The sequence below is a fragment of the Cryptomeria japonica genome, chromosome 3 (genome assembly GCF_030272615.1).
Source record: "Cryptomeria japonica chromosome 3, Sugi_1.0, whole genome shotgun sequence".
Classification (NCBI taxonomy): Eukaryota; Viridiplantae; Streptophyta; class Pinopsida; order Cupressales; family Cupressaceae; genus Cryptomeria; species Cryptomeria japonica.
Window position 1 is genome coordinate 389,666,605 of NC_081407.1, and position 25,435 is coordinate 389,692,039.

Genomic DNA, 25,435 nt, shown 5'->3' on the forward strand with positions numbered 1-25,435 from the left:
TTTGGTACATGAAATCATTCCCTTCATTTAACAAGAACATATCCATACATCTCATTTCCACATTTACAAATCATGACATACCCTAACTACCAATTATGAACTACTTACAAATACATTTACATAAGAATACATCATGAACATAGCTCTTCCTTTTACATGATTCCATCTACCACATACAAGATACTACATACATGTATTCTATTGTATTCATTACATAAATTTGCTACAAGGTACATCCATAATCCATCAAGAAGGAGAATCCACATCCACGCATGAAGAACACCAACAAGGGGAAAAACCCAATGGTAAAAAGAACCAACCACTCGACCATGTGGAACCAAAAGAACCACCCCCCATACTAGGAGATGACATAGGGTCCCAACACACACTCTACATCTATGTTGACACTTAATACCAAAATACAAGATTACAAAAACTCTCTCAAGCATGCAGGAAATACAACCAACACAAACAACCATAATAAGAAACTCATAGAGGCCTATCAATCAACAAGACATAGCCATAAGATCATCAAAGGGAACACATGTAGGAGTGGAGTGTCATCGCATGTTACAAGAATCCTTTCAAGGAACCTCTTGTTAGATTTAGACCCCCAAGCATCCTTTCAAAGAACCTCTTGGTAAGTGACACACATGCAGAACCAACTCAACCTATGAGAGATCAAGAGAGTTTGGTTTATCATCTTCATGACCTTCTCATGATTATCCTAAAACATCCTCCCTAGGATCAAGTCATGAGGCTCACATCAGTTTTATCTTTATTAATGAATCCAACTACCCAACCCATTAATTATTAGGTTATCACTTATTTACAAATCATGATAAACTCCTAATGTGCCCTAGTGGACTAGATTTCATGCATCCTTACAAGGAACCTCATGCAAGTCTATCTCTAGTGACCCAGATCATCACAAGGAATCCCACTCCCCCCTAACATGGTCTCAAACATGACAACACAAGAGGCTCTAGAATCATAGTTAAATCTGAGAACATACATAAATATGAAATCATAAATAATCCATATGCAACCAACAATCTCATCTCATAATCATGAAACATGTGAAAGGTCACAACATGAGAACCAAAAATCAATGAGAATATTGGAAAAATAAACATATCAAGGCCATAATAAATTCCATCAAATCTGAAATGAATCATCAAATAATCTCAGCAAGGCCTATCCACTCGCTGGCGCAAAATCACAAGAATCTCAATCTCTCTCTTGGTGCATCAATAAGATAGGAAGCACAAACAACTCAAATGGAGTAAAATGCATACAAAACTAACAAATAAATCATATGAGGACATCACCAATCATAAATTCACATTATACAATATCATAAATACCCTCAAAAAGCCTCTGGTACGGCCCAAAATTCAACTGACATCAAACAGACCTCAAACTAGACAAAACCTTAAAAATACACAGAATGGTGCATACATTCTCTGAAGTGGCACATTTTATTGATAATTTAGCACATCTGAGTTATCTTTTAGCATGTGTGGTTATTATTTTAGTGCATATGGTCATTCTTTTAGCACATAGGAAAAAAAATGTAAATTTTGCTAGAAAATTGCTTAAGTGCGGGATCAAAACTGCTCGAAACATAATGAGCCAAATATGATGTATTTATACTCATTGGAACCAGTGTGAAATGAAATATAATAATATGTGAAAAAATAAAATAATAAAATTCACCCAAGAAACTCCAATTGAAAAAATAATGCTAACTTCAGGAGGGAAAAACATCTCCAGCAAGTTTAGAAAACCATCAAACACCAAATCTTGAATCCAAATCATGAAATAGACTAAACACACATATAAATACAAACAATAAACTTATTCCAAACATAAAAAAAGGTAAATATATAAAATGTCTCAAAAGGAGATGAGTCTCGTGAGTCTTCCTCATGGAAAGGCGAGACTGGAAGCTCACAAGGCTATCTCCTCTCAACTCCACAAACTCCCTTAAATCTTTAACAACATGAAATAAAATCTCAAAAACAATAATAATCAAATACAATCACATCATGAAGGGAAGAAATATCAATACATATAAATCCCATGTCATGCATTCATGGTAACCACAAAATAGATAACTTCCAAATTTTCATCCAAATAAAGATCTCATAACCCATGAAATTCCCAAACATTTCCATTAAGAATAGAGCGGATGAAATGAACTATTTCTTATTCCCCACACAAAACATTCACGGAGTAAACACTTGCAGACAATGAAAACAAAGATAAACAACCAGGGTATGGCCTCCAACCTGCAACCCGTGTGATGGTAGGTAGCTGAAGAAGAGCCCACAAGTTTTGCAATCCAAATACAAACCTAAATCTCTTCTAAAACTAGTCCAAGAAAACCACCGAGAATCCAAAGCCAAAGAATGGAACCCGTGAACAGTAAAGCAAAGTGCAGAAACTCAATGCAAAGAAGCACAAAACCATAACACCATAATTTTTACATGGAAACCTAGAAAGGGAAAAACCACGGTTGGATTGAGGCCCTAATATTATAATATTGTGATCAGGGGTATAATAATATTACAAGGGAATACATAGGCATTTAGGCACACTGCCTAGAGCTCACTGCTCAATTACAAAAGAGGGCTACAACCCTCGGAGGACCCATTGTCTTACAAATGATTTTACAATAGCAAGAAGAATGTGTGAACTGATGATTAGCATCTACAAATGCCAAAATGTAGTTCCAATTAAGCACAAAATGTCACAATACCACTATTCTTGCAAACTACTATGTTTTGCAGCTCTCTCATATATTGGAGCATAAAATCAAAGATAACGCACGTGAAAATGTGCATTGATGCTCATACACTCTTTGCATATCAATATCCATCCTCAAAATGATCATATAGATCAACCTTATATATATATATATATATATATATCACTTGATTAGGTCACCAATATGTTGGCTCCAAAAATATTTGCAAAACATGAAACATGTGCAAATAAGTCGGTTCAATCCGATTACAAATACATATGTGGACCAAAATTAATTGATTAAATGCTTCACATATGTCAAATTTACCACCGCAAACTCAAAACCAATCACCAAAATCATCCCAAAGATTCTGCATAACATGCTTCATCACTTAAACACCAAAATAACCTTGTTCGTCTTGAAATATCGGATATTGGATCTTCTATCTTACATGAAAATAAATATTGGAGGCTAGGATTGTGAGTTAAGCTATTTCAAACATATAATCAACTAACTCTTCCACCACAAAGAAAAATATGCAACCAAAATTGAGTTCTACTCAATGTACTCGTACTCTACTTAACATTGTGTTCCACCTTCTAGGCTTAAGCAAGTAGATACCAAACTTCCGGTAGAACAATTCTACATATTTCAGATATGGCTTCTGATCTAATTTTCCATGAATGACAACCCCAAATAATTCCTCAAGAACATATCTCAATCGGTACCGTGTCTCTTGCCAACAATCTCCCCCTTTGGCATTGATGGCAACACTTGGTGAAAAATGACACCATTAAACCAAAAACTGTCATACACTACAAAATTTCAAAACTTCAAGATTTTGATAGGCTCAATAGGCCCCCCCTAGGAGTATACAACATTTTTCACTTCTCTCTCTCCCCATTTGACATCAATGGAAAAGGTAGTTATCCACTCAAAATCTATGTACAAGAGTATACACAACAACTGACAAAAATTTGAAGATGTGAGCAAAAATGGTCTTCAAGGACTACAAGTGATCATCTTGACCTTTCTTCAGGTTCACCAAAATGTTGATGAGAGCACTAAATAGTTATGCATGCATTTGTTCTCCTCTAAGATCTAAAGGAACACTCTTATTCAATGCATTCATGGCATCTTGTTGACTGCTAAGAAAAATATCTAATTGAGTGATTAGATTCCTCAACTCTCCCACCCTACCAACTACTTTGTCCTTCTCCTAATTCAAGCTCTTGATTTTATCAAGTAGATCCATCACCTGAGCTTCATAATTACTAGCAAAAACTACCCGGGGGGCATAGGATTGAGATATACCGGCTAGTTGACCTTCGCATTCTTTGATCTTCTTATCAAGCTCTATTGTGAACTTCGACAGTAGAAGACATGGCTGTTGGCAATTGACACTCATTCGGTAAGAGTTAATGGTATTTTTGGTTGTCATTGATGGCAACTCATCATCTCATGGGTAACTAATCTTCAGGTGTATATACTCTCTATTTGGTTCCATTTTTTATCTCTTTTGGTTAACCAACATTCATTACACTTAACCAGTATTCACATTGCTTCACAACCAGCACCAACGTTCACTTTACTTCATACCCGACTAAGTCCTGATCCCGGTAGCTTGTATATGGAACTTGGTAATGGATAGGACCCATCTAGGAAATCTTTTGGTCCCAATTATTTCTTTCATGGATTTTGTGGTAACGTGTGATGGCTGAAATGGTCATTGAGATTATGTTTGAGATCCATTATGAACCGACAGTCGATAGGTTTATACTTTTGTTGTAGCTGACATGATGAAAGATAACAGGATATTTAAGGAAATCACTTCAACAATGGATCTGGGTATGTGATGTATAAAAAGGGTGTGAATTTAGGTTGCAAATTACATAGAAGCTATCAGTATGCAATTTGGTTAGTGTGACGATAGCAGATCAGAGCATCAAAGAACCCGCAGTAGAATAGAGTATGAACTGAAACTTATCCAACATGGGAAGACATAACTTATAAGTTTATTCTACATTGTAATGTATTGTAAGTCAATGAGACTTCTCATTTTGTGTTTGAATAGAGAGCTCCAGGTAGTTGACCTTATTGCATGTGCAATCTCCTTCATGTAATATTTGTATACCTTGATCAAGTATATAGATATTGTGGGTATCATCCCCACCGTGGTTTTTCCCTTTATAGGGTTTTCCACGTATAAATATTGGTGTTATGGTGTTGACTCTTTATGTGTTTTTTGGTGTATACACTTTAATTTTATTTGTTTTTAACCAGTTAACAAGAAATAAGTTTAAAACTATCTTTACTGGTAGAACACTGATTCACCCCCCACCCTCAGTGTTCTTGGATTCCAACAATTGGTATCAGAGCTTGGTTCCTCGGAAGAAGTTTAACCACTTGAGGAATATCTAGAGTTTGGAATCAATGGATATTGTTCTACAACAACAACTACAACTTACTCTTAAGGATCTTGATAATAAGGAGATGTGGAACAATAAATTGAAAAATGAATCGAAGCAAGCCAGAGAACACATCATTTCATTGCAAGGAAATCTTTCAGTTGTTCAAGCCAAGAGGAAGGAACTCTGTGATCAATTACAAAATTAGAATAGTGATGAGGAAGATGCTATGAAGGATCAATGTCACAAACTCACTCAGGAGAACACTATCTCAAAGAAAGAGATGCAAACCCTAACCATGAGAATGTGCAACGAGATTGAGGACATAAAGAAAAATGAAGAAAACTTGGCTCAAGAATCAAAGGACAGATCTAATGAATGCAACAGATTGACACATAAGAATGATATGCTAAAACTTGAATTGGTCTAGTCCTAGAACAATGAATAGGAGCTTGAGAGATACATTCTAATAATGAGAGATGACCTGGTCACTGCAAATGAGTACAAGTGAAATTTCAAGCCAACTCTACTAAACTTGAAGAACTACTGAAGAGTCAAAGGAATAGTAATGATAAGAGAGGTCTTGGTTATGAAAAAGGGGAAAGCTCTGGTTTCCATTAGTTGTCTGTGGGTTCTTACTTCTACAATATTTAGCAATATGTCCAATCTTGTTGCATGCATAATAGATAATATTGTTCTTTTGAATTACTTTGTTAAACACTTGATTTCCTTGATTTCCTTTTGATCTGTATTGGTTAGCCATATGTCCAAATCCACTACATGCATGACATATTACATTTCCAAGACTAGTGAATGATGCATTGTTCTGATTATTCTTATTTCTGCACTAACTAGCCATATGATCATATTTATTGTAAACAAAGCATGTACCATTGAATTTGTGAGTATTAGGATATCTTACCGGTCATTTTTGGTTTCAGTTGTCATGATTTTGCTTCTGTCTAGATGATTGATCTTGTTGTGCAATGAGAAGAGAAAGGAAAAAGTGGAAGACTTTAGAAAGAAGCATAAGAAAATATGGGTAAGAAGATCAGATATACCACAAGCAGAACACTCGGTAGAGTCATTAGGTCTTGCACTAGTAGAAAACACAACTAGTAACTAAGGCACTTGGCCTTAGGGGTAGGCAAATTATTGAAGATCATGCAAATACCCCATATTAGGTTTGTAGTCAGAGAATTCTAATTGTGGATGGGTACTCAAGAAATTTCAGATGTTTACTAGAACCTACTCATAGACTATGTGAACCGATCAAGCCCAACCGACAACATTTATGACAATTAAAATTTAGGGTTAATGATGATAAAAAGGAAAAGTAAAGTTATTTTATTCACACAGTGATCGAGCATTTAGACGAGTGATTTCCAAAGTGAATCAGAGTTCAAGGCAATTTGTGTGAGCACTTTCTTTCAAAGGCAATTTTATCTCCCGGTGGTTTTTCAAGATATTTTTGTTTTGCAGAAACCCTAGTTTCGATATCTGGTTATAATGGCTTCATCTTTGTCCAACATTGACACTCCTTTGGTGGTTGAGATCAAGAAGTACCTCTATCCAATTTTCAAGAAGAAACCTTACAAGTCTCTTTTGGATGAACCATTGGGTACATTTTTCAAAGGTTTACCATGGAGTTCTTCATACTGAGGATATTAGGGCTTATATCTAGTATTATATCAAGGAACTTGGAGGTTATGAGTTGTCCTACATTTTCATAGAAAACCTAATCACTGACAACCAGCTCAAACCAGAATTTGCACACCTGAAGAGAAAGGGTTTTACACAATTCATTGATTTTCCTACTTTTGATGAGGCAAAATGGGTGTGATATGTTTTGAGCCGCATTCATGGAAAGTTCATCTAGTTGGATTGGTCATACAAGATCACAAAGGAAGTAATAAAAAATATCACCTATTTACAAAAAATCGGAGGTGTTCTCGGTTTGAGGTGCAAGCTGTCTAACACAGAACTCAATAAGCTTATTGGCACAAATTTTGATGGACGATCAATGAGAGTGGATAATATAAGAGATATTGATGTCAAGTTTTCCACTATGGTAATCAGCTATAAGGTTTACCAATCAAACCAGTTAATCTTTGTCTCTGGCAACAATATTTTGATAGCTCACTAGATGGTTAACGAGGATGTACATTATGATCTTTGCAATGTAATGCTTAAAAAAATCATGACAAACCTCCAAAAGATCAAACAACATAAGAAGAATACTTTCTGGTATGGCTCTTTTCTTATCTATTTGGTATTTTACTTTTGGGGAATAGTTCCCAATTTTGGAAATATTTAGTGGGATTTTGACTGCCTAGTAGCTACACAAATAACTCAAATTTTGGATAGGCAAGGGGAAAAGCTTAGTAAAGCTAATCTATGGGAATTTTTAAAGACATTCCAAGAAGAAATGAAGAATAGGTCTAGAATCCCCAAATCAATAATAGAAAAATATAAGGATACAATTTGTTTTATGGTCAATAAAGATGAATGTATGATGCAGGTTGTTCAACCCAGGATAATCTAGATAATGCCAATGGGCTATGAGGTTGATGAGGCCACACTGGATGCCTATGCACAACACTTATTGCAGGCACTAGTACATGAGAAAAAATAAAAGTTTGGCACTACCCAGGAAAAAGGATTAAAAGTTCATAAGGAACAGGTGGCACCAACAATTTGAAAGAAAATGACAAAGGTGACTGTCGAATCACTAATTAGTGAAGGTCATGATAGGGCTAAAGTTGGGCAGAAAGTTAAAATTCTTAAAGCCCGCAAGAAAGAATAAATGAATTAGAAGAGGAGAGAGGAAAGGGAAGCCCGAAAAGTAGCTCATCCTACTAGTCAGAAACCGGCTGAGCCTACAACGAAAAGTAGAAGCCTACCCGATAGTATATGACTGTTTCTTCTGAAGAAACATAATCTGATGAAGAGGTAAAGGAAGTCCCTAAGAAGAAGGGAATTTTTTCTAGAGTAGTGAGGGAGAAGAAAGAGGAGCAAAAGAAAGAACTAGTCAAGGAGACTCCTCGAAAGCCAAAGATCACCATTGTACATAAACGGAAACCCAAATCAGATGAGGAACCCAAACTGGAAGCAAAAAGAAGAACTGGTAAGAAGAAAATAGATGCTCAAGATTTGATAGCTTAGATTATAAATGATGGTAACTTAGAAAATATTTGTTCATTCTTTGATAGTTTTGATGAGGTGGATAAGAAGCAAATTGAAGAGACAATTCTTTTATATCTTGATTTTTTTAGTAAGGCATTGATTGAACTAGATAAAATTTTGCCCAAGGATTTGTATGATAAGTTAGAAGCCATAAAATTACACGCTCAGACTCTAGACTAGCAGATTAAAGAGACCAAATTGGTCAATCTCTGTCCCACAATAACTCCTCTAGAGATGGATGACTTAATAAATAAAACCGACATCAAAATTTAACCCTAAGTATAGAATAAACAACCTTATGTTGGAAAGGTTTGAGGAAATTAGAAAGGAAACAATTGGATATGGGTAATAATTATTTTGAATTTAGGATATGAGTTAAGTTCTAGTTTTGTATAATCTCAAAACATTCAGTTGCCTAAAGATAAGCAATCAATTGATCAACAAATTGTAGATACAAAGAAACTGGCTAGTACTCCACTGACTACCACTGTATCGGTTAGTGAGTAAAATTTTGTTGTAGAGGACACCTCGACTGATAATGTACAAAATATAGAGGGCATAGAGGTAGATGTAAATAAGGATTCAGAGAATAAGGATACAAAGGATGTATAGATTTTGGATGAGGCACCAAGTGGCAAAGCAACTGGTGCACAAGAGATAAAGGATTCAAAGGTTACCTCACCCAGTGATAAGGGTAAGGAAACTATGGCAAATATCTCTCTTGGCTTGGCAATTGACACTTCTACTATAGCCAGAGGGAATTTATCACAACTTTCCATCATTTTTGGCAAACCCTACCATAAAATGTCACCAACTGAGAAATTTTTGGCAGTGGCAACACTTTAGGCATATGAAACTCAGGAATTGGCTTAGGAAGAGTCAAAAGACAGAGAATTGATTAAACATAGTTTTGAAGTTTTGAATCGGTTAGTCCTATAATTTCAAGCCTAAGAGAAAACAAGCTCTTCTGATAAATTAGAGGAAATCATTAATTTTATTCCTAAGCACTATAATACTTTATTGAATATTTCATTGAATGAGGCTAAAGAGAAATTTGTTGATGCCCAGAAGCAAACATTCCTGCAGATGATTGAGACTGAGAAGGAGAAACTCCAAAATTGTTTGCAATCTATTGATGCAACTTTTGCAGAAGGAGGTAGTGTATATAAGAATTTTCTAAATTTTGATAAGTTCATAGGCCCCATAGACAAGCAACTGCCAGATTGTAAGAAAAAATTAATTCAAATTTCTAACTCTTACAACCCAACAATCAATCTAACAAATTCTTTGGATGGTCCAATTTTTGTAGTAATGGATCAAATTTTGAAATTGGCGAAGGTTAGGGACAACATAATAAAGAGAGCAAATGAGCTCCAAAATCTAATTGGTCCCTGACTAGATAATTTACTGTTTCATAAGACTAAGTGTGTTTCAAACATACAGAAGGAGGATCCTGCTACATCAAAAAAAAAAGAGTATTATGCCAGTCTCTTGAATGGATTTACCTCCATTCTTCATTCTCTTAAGCAAGGTTGGGATATCTACTTTTCATTTTTGAGGGCTATGTATGCAAATATTTTGAAGCTTGTATAGAACTGGCTCATGTTTATAACTATACAACATTATTTGTGGGCACCCTGCTTTGTCATTGATGTCAAAGGGGGAGGAATAAGTGAAAAATGTACATATTTCTTAGGGGGAGTATCAGATGTATATAGCAGATTCATGTATAGGTTAGGAGGTCTTGCAGATTCAGGGTTGATATCATTTTTCACATGAGTGTTGACATCAATTTCAAAGGGGGAGATTGTTGGCAATTGACACTCATCTGGTAAGAGCTAATGGCATTTTGGGTTGTCATTGATGGCAACTCATCATCTCATCAGTAACTAATCTTCTGGTGAATATACTCTCTATTTGGTTTTGTTGTTTTATCTCTTTTGGTTAATAGACATTCATTACACTTAACCGATATTCACATTTCTTCACAACCGACATCGACATTCACTTTAATTCATACCCGGCTAAGTCCTAATCTTGGTAACGTGTATATGGACCCCAGTAATGGATAGGACCCGGCTAGGAAATATTTTGGTCATGATAAATTATTGCATAGATTTTGTGGTAACATGTGATGGCCGACATGGTCATTGAGATTATGTTTAAAATTCATTATGAACTGGCAGCCGACAAGATTATACTTCTATTGTAGTTGACATGATGAAAGGTAACATGATATTTAAGGAAATCACTTCAGCGATGGATCTGGGGATGTGATGTATAAAAAGGATGTGATTTTAGGTTGTGAATTACACATAAGCTATTAGTATGTAATTAGGTTAGTGTGATCGGTAGCATATCAGAGCATCAGAGAACTGACCGTAGAACTGACCAAAACAAAGCATGAATCAAAACTTATCCAACATGGGTAGATGCAACTTATAAGTTCATTCTACTTTGTATTTACTTTGTAATGTACTATAAGTCAGTGAGACTTCTCATTTTGTGTTTGAGAAGTGAGTTCTAGGTAGTTGGCCTTATTGCATGTGCAATACGCTTCGTGTAATATTTGTATACCTTGATTGAGTATATAGATATTGTGCATATCAGACCCACCGTGGTTTTTCCCTTTGCAGGGTTTTCCACGTATAAATATTGGTGTTATGGTGTTGACTCTTTATGTGTTATTTTGTGTATGCACTTTAATTTTATTTACTGTTAACTAGCTAACAAGTAATAAGTTCAAAACTATCTTTATCGATAGAACACAGATTCACCCCCCCCCCCCCAGTGTTTTTGGATTCCATTGATGGCTTCTAGATCTTTTTGCCTTTGTTCAATGCCTCTTGAATACCCTTCATACTAAAAGTCAAATTGGTCCTATCACATTCAACCTATAAAGTGGAAAATTGGAGAACCTTAGCCAATTCACCACTTGAGAGGTGGAGGATTTTACTAAGGTTCAATTTTCACTTAGGGAGACTTTACATTCAAAAGAGGGGGATGAATCTACTAGATCTAATCCTAAATGATACAAAGATTAAATACTAAGTAGATTGATTGGGATTGAAATGAAATTGACCCTCTTTTGTAAGTTGTCAAGTTGAATTAAGACTAAATGCTAGAGATGAAGACAAGGTATGAGAAAACAACGAGTTACAGATTCAAGATTTAGTTGTGCACCTGGATCTGAGAATCTTGAGATGATTCGGAGCTTCTCTATGAAATCCAGTAAAAGTTGTAGGAACCATGTGTAGGGATAAGGGTTCCCTCCTATCAGTTCTTCAAACTTTCCATGCATTGAAAAGGGTTTTCTCATCTCTATGAATAAAGCCTAATTCCAAAAGTACAACTGCTTACCTATTTTCTACACATAGAAAGAAAGGAAAATGCATTCGAAATAGGGGTTTGTCTTCAGATCAAACCTCAATTTTGTAATTAACCAAGTGGTTGAAGTAATATAAATGAATTGGCTGAAAGTAGAAATCCTCCTCTTTGAGGGGATGTTGAATTGACTGAAAATGAAATGGTTATACCTCCTTGTGAATTTGTGTTTCCCTCCACATGAAATTAGGTTCATGAAATAGAATGTTGATCTCCTCTTCAATGCTTGAAAACTTGTCTTTATTGTTTCTCTAAAGCTTGAAGGAAGATTGAAAATGCTCAATTACTCTTGAATGCTTGAATGCTTGATCTCTTTAATGGTTAATGACCTCTTGTGCTTTCATGATCTTGTCAAATGAGAGGAAAAATCCCTCTTTTATACTTACTAGTAAGATTAATTGATTGATTTTCTGACTTGATCCGACATAGGAGGAAATTTCCCACTTCAAATTTGAGTTAGCTCCAAGGGAGGGGATCAAGATAGGTCCCAAATAGGGGATCCTAGGGTGACATTCCCTGGTTCTAGGGAATCCTACGGTGCCACGCCTTGGTATTTCCCTATTTTGGGGTAAGATCAAGGTGTAGACAGAGTGCAATGTTGAGTTGCCATGTATTTTTTATGTGTATGAGTATATTTAGGTCTTCGATCAAGCCAAGGGGCACAAACACTAAGGCAAAGACCCAAATACAGTTGAAAATTGCAAGGGGTGCAATTTTAGGATGTTACATTTAGCCCCCACTTTAGCAGGAGTATGAGCTTATGCAAATACTGTCGGTAAAGTACAAGGAATTCAGATGGAAAGAATTTCACCACATCAAGGAGGCAAGATTCACAAAGCCCCCTGTAGACTTTAGGATCTTATGACTTCAATGATAAGGTAAAAGGGAAGATCATGAGAGAAAGAGAGAACCATTACTACAACTAATAAGGTTCTCTTACTATGAGTCATGAAAAGAAGCACCAAAAATTGCAAATCAAAGACCAAGTTTGCTAAGTAACTTTAAGCATCAAAAGAGGGAATCATGAGCGGAGTGTATTCCCCTATGTTAAAGTCATTGTGTATGCCTTATCGAGAGAAATTTATTTAAGGTACAATACACCCAAAGAAGAAAAGAATGTTATCACAATAATCTATCCCCCAAGTGAGGATAAATCAAAGGATAATGAACACAAAACACAAAGCATGAGTTGGTTTCACCTAACTTGTGTATATCATGTATATGTATATGTGCTTAGAATCATCCTCATCCCCCAAAGAGAGGAAAACACCATGGAAGAAGGTAACACATGTGTCTTTTGAGTCAACATGGGAGAGACCAAAAGAGATCTCAATGCTTTGGATCGTCCTTAAGTAGATAACACTAGGGACAACAAATAGAAGAATAGGAAGAAAAAAAAGAAGAATGTCACAAACAAGAAAGAGAGGAGAGAGAGAGAGAGATTCTATAGTGCCAATGAAGCTAATCAAGCACATCATCCTCCCCCAAATCTTGTTGATCATTTTTTTAGGAAGGTGAATAGCAGGTAAGAGGAGCGACATCGAGGATAGTAGATGGAGCTATCACAAGTTCCTAACAAGGACCATGTTCTAATGATAAGTCACTTTGTTCATTACTAGAAGCTAGGATTAATGGTTTTGAAAATTTTGCAAATAAGTCATTGTCAACATTCACATATTCATATTCATCGTTAGAAATATTAGGATCAACATTTTCATCATTAACCACATTTTCACCTATTTCTTCATCAAGATTAATAAGGATATCATCTCTAATAGGAATAGAAATTGAACCATCATTTGTCTTAAGAATTTTGTGTCTTGGAGAATTAGGTTGAACATCATGTTTAGGAGAAAATAGAATCATGTCAACAATTGGTGTTTTGGGAGAAGAAATGATTTGGGAAGCAACTTCACGAGCTCTAATATGATGTCTTCATTGGTGTTCTCTTACACAATAGTTTCATCTAGTCTTGCCTGAAGGTTGAGGAGGTTTAGGTTCATCGGTTCTAAGCTTCATCTCTTGTTTTAAGGAAGGATGAATTGGTTGAGATCTTTTAGGTTGGACAATAGGAGAGGTCGGTTGCATCTTTTTATAAGACAAAGGAGGAGGAACTGCACCATATAAAGGAGGAATGGGATGTGTAGGAAGGAGACTAGGTCCATCATGAGGAGGAGGGATAGGTCTAACCTTAGGAGGGATAGTTTAATTTTTAGGAGGAAGAGTTTTTCTACCTTTGGGAGGAAGAGGAGACTCATCCATAGGAGTAGGAATGGATTCTTCTTTAGGAAGAAGAATATCTCTTTTCTTAGGTGAAAAGATAGTCTTCTCCTTAGGAGAAGGAATAGATGCCTCCTTGGGAAGAAGATTATTTATTTCCTAAGGAGGAAGAACAATATTATCCTCAAGAAGGGGTATATGATCATCAAAAGGAATGCTAAGTGTTGGATTTCTTGGATTACTCAAGGATAAAATTATTTAATTTTTTTAGTTTTGATATGATCTAAAAAGAGAATCACTTCTAGGTTCAAGTGGCTTGAATTGTTTAGACCAAAAATAATCAATACAAATATCTCCACACCTCAGTGTAGGTTGAAATTATTGGACACAATGGATCACTAAGAGGGGGGTGAATCAGTGATATAAACTCTTTTGCCAAATCTGAGAAATACCAATACAATATAAAACTAAGTGCAGACTAGTTAATCAAACAATGGAAACTAAGTGTGTAGTAACAATAGCAATTGAATCAATATGACACACAAACACAAAAAGAATCACATAACACCAGATGTACAAGGAAAACCAAATATGGGAAAAACCTCAGTGAGAATAGCTGTTGGAGATTGTCTGCTCCAATCCAGCCTCAGAATGCAAAGATCTGATTAAAGTTTTTAGGGAACCAAACCAAGGAGCACCAACTCAAAGGAGCACCAACCACCTACACTAAGAACCTACTCAGTGAAAATAATATGAAAATACAAATACACAAATGAGATCCCTGCTGCAAATGAAGTTTTGCAACCCTTCAATTCTCTACACTACTGATTTCTATCTTATCGGTCTATGTTAACACACACTAAAACTTATCCTTTCTGCTAGTTCTAACTCTGCTAAATCTTCTCTCCCTCTATTTTTCTAAATTGAACTCACACTTGGTCACCCTTTACTAGGTACTACTTCTGCCAGTTTCTCACCTTTGTGTTATATGCTCACTCTGTCAGTTTTCTCTCTGTACTAGTTTTTGTTGTTCTTTCTTACCGGTACAACCTTCACCCTCAATCACTTCTGATGTTTATCTCTTTGGCTCTCAAACAAAAATTTCCCACTCTCCTTCACACTTTAATAGAAAGAATATTAGTCTTAGGTCGTCATATTTAAACAGAATCTTTCCTGCCAAAAACCAATTCAAACAAAGGACGACTATGGTTTCTTCCCAACTACCAAATTATGTCTTCAATTTCATCCAATCTGCCTCAGATCACTCACCTTCTTTGGAGGGATAAATCATCATGTGTTTTCCATCTGTCCAAAGCGAGTTTGCCAAAAATAGAAAACCTAACCATGATTTTTGGCCTTAAAACTAGTCGACACATTTATGATCCAGCTATTACCTACTCGAGATCATCTTACAATCTGATTTCATGCCTTGATCATGACACCAATAAATCTTTGATCTTCCTCTATCATTCATATTTCATCGAGACACAAAACCTATCATCAACCCTTGAAGTGTGAGTTCTCAACTACCACATCGGTAATCACTTCACCGATCTCTTCTTGCTCACCACCTTTCATCATTGTCAACATCCACCTCAACTCAGATTGTTGAGTTAGTTTGGCAACCTATTTAGACTTATTATGTTAGATTGATGTATTTTACCAACCAATATACACTACCAGTTTAACACACCTTTCCAACATAACCTAATCTGGTTTCTCTTCAAGCATGCTAACTTCTTCTCTATCCGTAGATCCACTTGGCTTCCCATCAACTATGTTGGTCCATTCATCAAGTTTGTTTGTCGGTTGTCCTATTGGCTTGCATGTGATCCTATTTACTGGTAGATTTTTCACTTCAACATACCGTATTTGTCTAGATACACAATCCTTGTATTAATCAGTGACTCGCACATGCTCCACCTCCGATGTCGATGTGATCTCTTTAGCATTCTACCTCTTCATCACAAACAAATAGTCAGCCTTCATACCTATTCCAACTTGTCATGCCAGCATACAACTTCATATCACCTCTTACTGGTGATGTCATTGACAGTCTTAATACATGCTTGTCTTTCACCATACGAGTTGACATGGCTCAAACTTCATCACAAACAAACAACAAGCCTTCATATTAATCTTCTTTATGATGGGTATATCCTTCTATATATCGGTAGACACTTAGTTGACATAAATGACAACTCAATGTCAACAATCTATCCCTTTGGCATTGATGTCAACACACACTACAACGATCTTTCTCCCCCTTTGATAACAATGGAAAAGGGAACCTTGGTTTGACACCAAATGTTGACACTATCTGATACCAATTGTTGGACAATGAGTAACTAAGTTCAGCTACCTGAGATGATAGACAAATTGAATAGACAAATTATAAAAATCAAAGCTTATGCCTGCAACTGGTAGGACACATTCTCTCCCCGTGTCCATGCATAATGAATCAAGGGTCATAAGATAATAACAATTGTTGACTCCCCCTGAACCATACATCTCCTTACCGACTTAAGTGCATGAGGTCGGTGACACAACTCCCAATTTGTGTCTCAAATACTCAAAAGTGCTTACCAGGTAAGGGCTTAGTGAAGGTGTCTACCACTTGTTCGCAAGTGGGGACATATTCCATCATGACCTCTTGTCCTTCAACTTTCTCCTTGAGAAAATTACACTTGATTGCAATGTGTTTTGTTCTTGAGTGCATTACCAGATTCTTTGATATGTTGATAGCACTTGAATTATCACATCGGATGGGAATGGGATCGTACATGTCCACCTATATGTCCTTGAGGGTCTACTTCATCCAAAGCACCTGAGAGCACCATATGGTAGCACCAATGTATTCTTCTTTAGCAGTTGAGAGAGAGACTGAATCCTGCTTCTTTCTATGCCATGAAACTAACCGGTCACCTAGGAAGAATGCACCTCCACTTGTGCTCTTTCGACCATCAATGCAACTTGCCCAATTAGCATCAGTATATGCCTACAAAGTGAATTCCCCTTTCCTGGGATACCGTAATCCACAGTTAAGTGTTCCTTGTAGGTACCTAAAAATTCTTCTTACTACATTTATATGTGATTGTTTTGGTGTTTCTTGAAATCTAGCCACCATGCATACTACCTGCACTATATCTGGTCTAGATGCAGTTAGGTACAACAAGCTACCTATCATGGATCTATATAGAATCTGATCCACTACTGGTGACTCATCATTCTTACTCATTTTGCATCCAGTCACCATGGGGTACTTATTGGTATGTTGTCCTCCATTTGAAACTTCTTCAACATGTCTTTTGCATACTTGGTTTATGAGATGAATATCCCCTTATCTAGTTGTGATATCTACAAACCAAGAAAGTGATGGTATGATGAATTAATAAGGATCCAAACAACTACTGAGAGGGGGGGTGAATCAGTAGCTAGAAAACTGACTTAACTTTCACCAAACTCCAAAAACAACTCATAAAACAATTCCTAAACTAACTGGTTCAAACACTGAATAATAAACTGTAACTGCACTTACAAGTTTACTGGTTAACTAATATAACAGAATAATAGATCTGAAACATCAAACCATTTTACTAAAAATGAAACCACTCTACTAACAATAGAAAAATCACATTTAATATTACTACTGATCATCTTAACACATCTAAGTGTCTTTATCAGTTAAGAAAACTAACCATATCAAAAACATAACCACAAAAACCATTCACCACTTGACATAATGATTTTTGACGTGGAAACCCAAATGGGAAAAATCATAGTGGGGATGAATACCCACAAGTATTTTGAACTCTTCTAAAGTTCGCCCTATTAGGAGCCAAGCCTATTAAAGCTTTACAAAAATGTCTTGTTAAGAACAGATCATGTTAGGGACCAGCTTGTTAAGGGGTTGACTATAATGCCCTGTTAAAAGAAATACCCTATTAGGAGTAACCTCGATAGAGGATTTGAAATCCAAGCTAATGGATCACCTGGTTTGAGAATTTAGATAGCACTAAGCCTATTAAAGCTTACCTAGTTAAGGGATTTAACTATTGTAATTGTTAGAGAACAATAGGGGTTTTGCTGATCTAGTAAATAACACTACTTTTCTTGATCAAATCCTTTTCATGCTCCTATCTGCCTTCACACATACTATAGATACTCCTTCTGGTTTGACAATCAATCACACTAACACTTAGCCAAAATTTCCAACACTACACAAAACAACTCATCGACCTTATAAGCAAAACAATAGGTCGGTAATACATCAAAAACCTAAGATCTCATAAAGATTGCGAACAAATTAGTTCAAGTATGACCATTAGATTACATGGTAATCATCAACACATTGTTCAAGACAACCTTGATCACTCCTTGATCACCGTTCATCAATTCTTGTAACTCATCACACAATTTCCTCTTCATGCATGTACTTACTCATTCCCAAGATAAAGTTGTTATCTCTACATGCCAAAACCACTTGAAACTCATCACATACAACATGCATATGTGGCATAAACATTACCGATCACCATTTGATCATAAATCAATACAACCAATTCACCAAGCTCCATTAGTTAGGGTTTGGTATATCAGTAGGTAGGGTTACCAGTTGATCTCACTGCTTCTAAAGTAATACCTGCTTCTTTCACTTACTCAACTATCAGTTGCATAACAATATCATTACCAATTACAATTGATATCAATGACAACAACACAATAATTCATTAATGCAATCTTTAATCAAATATTCCAACATAAAGTATGTCAATTCTCCAAGCATTGACATCTCAAATTCTAACTGCATCTAATCAGAAAACTCTTTGCAAAGAGTGTTCTTGTTGCCCCCAAAAATAATGTCATCCTACATACACAACCACACTAATCATATGGTTTCCATCTGCTTTGATGTATAGGTGATGGGGAGGGGTTCTCAAACAGAGTCAATCCTTTCTCAATAGGAAGTTGAGTGATGTCTTAGTGGGATCCCTTCACTCTATATTGGTCTTTCAACAAATCAAAACATTTAAACTCTCTAGGAGTGCTCCCAATCAAATTGTGCTCAATGACTGCTCAGGCATGGTTGAGATTCACAAGGGTAAATCCAACCTCAATCTAGCAATCTTCTAGCATATGCTTGTCGGGGTTGTAATAGGTATTCTTAAGGTATTTCCAAGCCAATCAACTAGTTCTCCAATTGGGTTTCATTCATTCCTTCCTCACTCCCTCTTTCTCCTATTTTCTAGGCCTAGTAGCCCTAGTAGCCCTAGTAGCCCTAGAGCCCTAATTAGCCCTACCTAACTAGTTTTTGTAGAATTACTAAAAATGCCTCAAAGGACCAGGAAAAATCTTTTATGATTTGAGTACCCTTTTGGATGAACTTTTAGATTCATCAAGTGAGGAAACCAGGCCTATCCGTACAGGTACGAAACCCAAAAATGACATTTTTGAAGGTTTTGGGACTTTGTGGGATTCTTCAAAGGGTTTAATATCTTCCCTAGACTTCTGCACCCCCAATATTCCACATAGGCTCTACCACACCCTACTTACTCATTCCAAACACTTGGCATCTTCAAAACTGATCAACCCTGCAAGCACTTGTAAACTTTCATTCATTTCTTAATCAGGCTATGACTGAGCTCACCTAGGAAATGATTTCAAATGGACTTTTAATGCCTCCCAAATCAAAAAAAAAATTATATACATTGTACACATTCTCCATGGCTCGACTCCCAAGGGTTATTGAGCAAAACTCAAAGGACTTCAAGCTGGAACCATGTTTGGGCTCTAAAACCCTTGCTTAGGCTGGGAGCAATATAAAATCAAATACTCAATTCAAACCTGCAACAAAAACTAACTCAAATACCTTCTGAGCACTACAAGGAAATTTACAAAGCAAATATAAAATAAAAGTAATGAAATCAATCCATGAAGTACAGATTGCTGCTCAAAATTTGAGAAAATGCAACGTAAAATCTGGAAAAAGGTCTTCACAATATATTCCAATTTGCTCAAGGCATTCACCAACCTACTTATGTTCATTCTTAGAGAATTTATATTCCATATAGATTCTAATCAACTCTCCATCAGTTGCCTAATCATCAATGTGCTCAAACTCTCAAAAAGTTGATCTAAAAGTTATAAAATGTTGTCAAGCAGCATTGACAACTTTTGCCAAAAAGTGCATTTTTGCATTTTATGCATTGTCACTCATCCTAAACCTTCAAAAATGACTTAAAAAAAATAACATGAAATGTCTCAATTCCAAATGAGGTTTTTCAAGATGTTTGACACCAAAATGCAAGTTTATGCTATTTTAGGCTTACAAGGGCTCATAAGACAAAATTGACTAAATACATGATCTAATTGACATTCTGTTGGTATTTTGGATATGTTGATATAGTTTTGTCATTAATGTCAACACTTTTCAACACTTATCACCACTTGAAGATTTGGTTATGATCACTGGCAAGTCAGTAACTTATGCACAAGCATTGGTATTTGGTTCACTGATAGGTTATATTGCTCACCGACACTTGTAATGACTTGGAGACTACTTGGTTATGTCGAAGACATTGTTTGGACACTTTGTTTTGGTAATTTGTTCATTGGTTTGATCAGGTTTGCATATTTTCTATTATCGGCAAATAGGTCCAGGTTATGCACCAACAAGCTTATCTATTCCAGATTAGCACGACACATCATGTGGATGATTTGTTATTATTGTAAATGCATTAAGCCGAAATCATGCATCGGATATTGATTCATCTGTAATTGATTTTATTGTAAGATATTTTAGTGAGCCGACCTACTCAATTGGTCTTAGATTATGTTATAAATGTAAGATCTCATTTGTGAGATTAACATATGCAAGGATAGGATTAAAAAAAGAGGATTGTAATAAGGTATATGTGAATATAAGCAGAGCTATACACACAGACATCATTCAAGATTGAAGGAAGGTTTGAAGAAGGCATATCAGAGCTAAACCGGTACTGAATCCAACATATGAAGATGCTATTTTGAGCAGTACATCATCATTGGATTTAACCATCCAGTTGTAGTCAGTGTGACTCCCATTTTTTGATTGAGCAGTGAGCTCTAGGCACTTGGCCTTTCTACATGTGTAGACTCCATATTGTACACACATACTATCTGTAGTAGTATCATCTGATTGTGGGTAAGGCTTCCCACCATGGTTTTTCTCCTTATAGGGTTTCCACATACAAATATTGGTGTTATGTGTTGTGGATGTTATTGTCTTTCTATTTCATGCATTAATCTTTACCAATACTACAATTAACTGATAAACTGTCTACCGGCATAAAGTTTGGTTTACCGGTATTAAGTATTAAGTTTTGATTGAGTTAATTTTGGTTTGAATTTATTAGACAACTGATTCACTCCCCTCTCAGTTTTCTCTAGGACCTTATAATTGGTATAAGAGCTTAGTCCTCATTTTGCAGAAGTTTAACAGCTTGAGGAGATCCAATGTCTTCTAACTATTTCAGGAAGAACAATCCTCAACTTGATGGAACTAACTATGGCATATGGAAGATTAGGATGTAGACACATTTGAATTGCATTGGAAAGGACATATGGGAAGTTAAAAAGAATGGTTATGTTGCTCCTACTCAAGGTCAACCTAATCCACCAACCATAGGTAAAGATGAGGAATATGATTGCAAAGAAAGAGAAGCACTTTTGAGCACATTGTCAGATCAGAAAATCATGGGATTATCAGATAGATCTACTACTAAAGCTATTTGGGACAAATTGGAAACATTGAATGAAGGAGATTTCACAGTCAAAATTGCAAAACTTGAATGCTTCCGGGTCAGGTATGAAAATCTAAAAATGGAAGAAGATGAAAGGATTTCTGCTTTTATGGAAAGAGTAAATGAAATTATTTTGGGTATACAATGTTGTGGAGGAACCTTAAATGAAGATGAAATTATTTCAAAAGTTCTAAGAGCATTTCCACTGACATATAAAATGAAAGTAACTACTATAAATGAATTGAGAACAATGCCTAATACATTAGTAACTAGAGACACTTTGTTTGGAGAACTTTCAGCTTTTGAACTTGAGGAATTTGGTCTTGTTGCTACTATAAAGACAAATTTACCTTTCAAGGCATCAACATCATATGCATCATCATCATTTGAGAAATCTGATTGGAAAGCCTTTTATGCAAGAGAACTTGAAGAAAGCAGGAGAGAAAATGAAGAACTGGAAGAACTTGAAGCAGTATTTGCAAGGAAAATTCCTAAAGGTCCAATTGGAAGTAAGTATGAAGGTAAAGCACCCTTTAAATGTTTTAGCTGCAATAAGATTGGTCATATGGCATCTAGGTGTCTTGATAGACATGCAAGATTGAAAGAAGAAGCTAAAACAACATACAAGCCTAACCCTGAATATCAGAGATACAGATTTAAGAAGAATAGAGACAAATCTTGTTACCTTGTTAATGGAGTCATTGATGATTCTGATGAGGATCCGACAAACAATGGATGGGTTTTTGTTTCTATAATAGAAGATCAACCGACACCTACTGTTCAACCATTAGAGAAGGCCCTAGCAACTAGAATTGAAGATAAGGATGAATGGATCATTGATTCAAGATTTTCACATCATATGACTGGTGATAAAAGTAAATTCTTAACCTTTCAGGAATACAATGGAGGTCTAGTAAGATTTGGAGATGATAAAGCTTGCTTGATCAAAGGAACAGGCACTATATCTTTTGATGGTAAGCACAATATTGATAATGTTTACTATGTTGAAGGATTGAAGCATAATCTTTTGAGTGTTGGTCAATTAGTTGAAAAAAGATTTCAGTTACAATTCAAGAATGGTAAATGCAAAATCGTGAACAGAACTAGTTTGGAAATTGCAACCGATAATTAGACTAGAGGTAATATCTTTCATTTGAATAACAGTAAAAAGACATGCTTGATTGCACATATCGATGAAAGTTGGTTATGGAATAAGAGACTTTGTCATATAAATTTTGATTGCATTGTGAAAATTAGTACAACTAAGGTAGTAAAGGATTTACCTAAAATTGTCAAACCTCACAATCCTATATGTAAGGAATGTCAATTTGGAAAGCAAGTTAGAGCATCTTTTAAGAGTATTCTAGAAAAATCCAATAATATTCTTGACTTAATTCATACTGATTTATGTGGTCCAGCATAGGAGAAAAAAAAACTTGAAGCAAAAGGAGATGGACATGAGTTCCTATACAGAGGAGTTCATGAAGTTGTGTGTGAGGACCAAGGTGAAAGAGAGTGAAGATGAGAAGGTGGCGAGATATCTCAATGGGTTGAGATTTGTCATCCAAGAAGATTTGAATCTCCACACCCCGAAGAGAAGCTTACAAGGAGATAGGTATTTTATGCTAATCATTGATGACTATTCTAGAATGTGTTGGGTTAATTTTCTCAAGGAGAAATCAGAAGCACTTGGGAAATTCAAGCTATTCAAGGTGATGGTAGAGAATGAAACTGGTAAGAAAATCAAATGTCTGAGATCAGATCAAGGAGGTGAACTCACATCTAAAGAATTTAATACATTCTCTAAAGTGAATGGAATTAGAAGACAACTATCAGCACCCTGAACACCCTAGCAGAATGGAGTTGTAGAAAGGAAAAACATAACTATTTTGGATGGAGCTAGAAGTATGTTATCGGAAGCAAATCTTCATCATGTATATTGGAGAGAGGTAGTGAGTACAACAGTCTACACATTCAACAAAGTTCACATCAAAGGTGAAACCGGTAAGACCCCTCATGAACTATGGTTGGGTATTATTCCTACTCTTAAATATTTCAGAATATTTGGAAGCAAATGCTATATTAGAAGAGATGAGTATGTTGAAAAATTTGATCCTAGAAGTGATGAAGGAATATTTCTTGGTTATTCATCTAAGAGAAAGGCATATAGATGTTTTAACAATAGATTGCAGAAAATTGTTGAGAGTACAAATGTGAAGATTGATGAACAATTCAAAGGAAATTCAAGGTACATGGACTCTGAACCGACAACAAAGATAACATCAAATGAACCTACAATGAGTACACTGATATAGAATTGTGATCCTGTCACACCGACATCATCTAAAAATTCCATAGTAACTGAGGAAAAATAGCAAACTAAGACACCCTGATATGTAAGATTGAACCACTCCAAAGATCAAATAATTGGGAACAAGTATCAAGGAGTTATGACTAGAGGAAGATTGGCAAATGAAGAGGTATGTCTTATTTCCAAAATTGAGCAAGCATCAGTTAATGAGACATGTGGAGATAAACACTGGATTAAAGCTATGGAAGATGAATTGGAACAAATTGAAAAAAATAACACATGGACATTAGTTCCCCAGCCTAAAGACAAAAATGTAATTGGAACTAAATGGGTATTCAGAAACAAACTTAATGAAGATGGTAAGATAATCAGAAATAAAAACAAGACTAGTATGTAAGGGATATTCACAGAAAGAAGGAGTTGACTATAATGAAACCTTTGCACCGGTAGCTAGAATTGAGGCAGTCAGATTATTCTTGGCTTTTGCGGCACACAAAAACTGCAAAGTATATCAAATGGATATTAAATGTGCATTTCTGAATGGAGATCTTGAAGAAAAAGTTCACATTGGACAACTTGATGGATTTTCATTGATAGATGACAAAGATATGGTTTGCAGGTTAAGGAAAGCTTTGTATGGGCTAAAGCAAGCTCCTAGAACTTGGTATGCTAGATTGGATAAATATATTTTGAAGATTGGTTTCACTAAAGGTAATGCTGACATCAACTTATATTACAAAGTTACTAATGATGACATCTTGGTTATAGAAGCTTTTGTTGATGAAATAATCTTTGGAGGAGAAGATGGATTATGTAAAGACTTTTCTAATGAAATGCAACAAGAATTTGAAATGTCTATGATTGGGGAGATAAAATTCTTTTTAGGATTGCAGATTTCATAGACTGATAAAGGTATATTCTTGAGTCAACCCAAGTATTTGAAGGAATTAATAAAGAAATTTGGCATAGAAAACTCTAAACCAGTAAGCACACCTATGACTACAACTGATAAATTATAATTAAGGGATGAATCAACACCTGTTAATCCGACTAGATACAAGTCTATGATAGGAGGTTTACTGTATTTGACACAAACAAGACCTGATATTATGAATGCAATATGTATTGTTTCAAGATTTCAGACTAATCCTAAAGAAAATCATGAATCAGTAGTAAAAAGGGTTTTCTGGTACTTGCAAGGCACTACAAATCTTGGCTTATGGTATCTTAGAGATGAAAACTTTGATTTATGTGCATACACAAATGCAAATTGGGTAGGAGATGTAGATGATAGAAAAAGCACCACCGGTTGAGCATTTTTTCTCGGTAGAAGATTAATTTCTTGGTTGAGCAAGAAATAAAGTTGCACATCTTTATCAACAACAGAATCAGA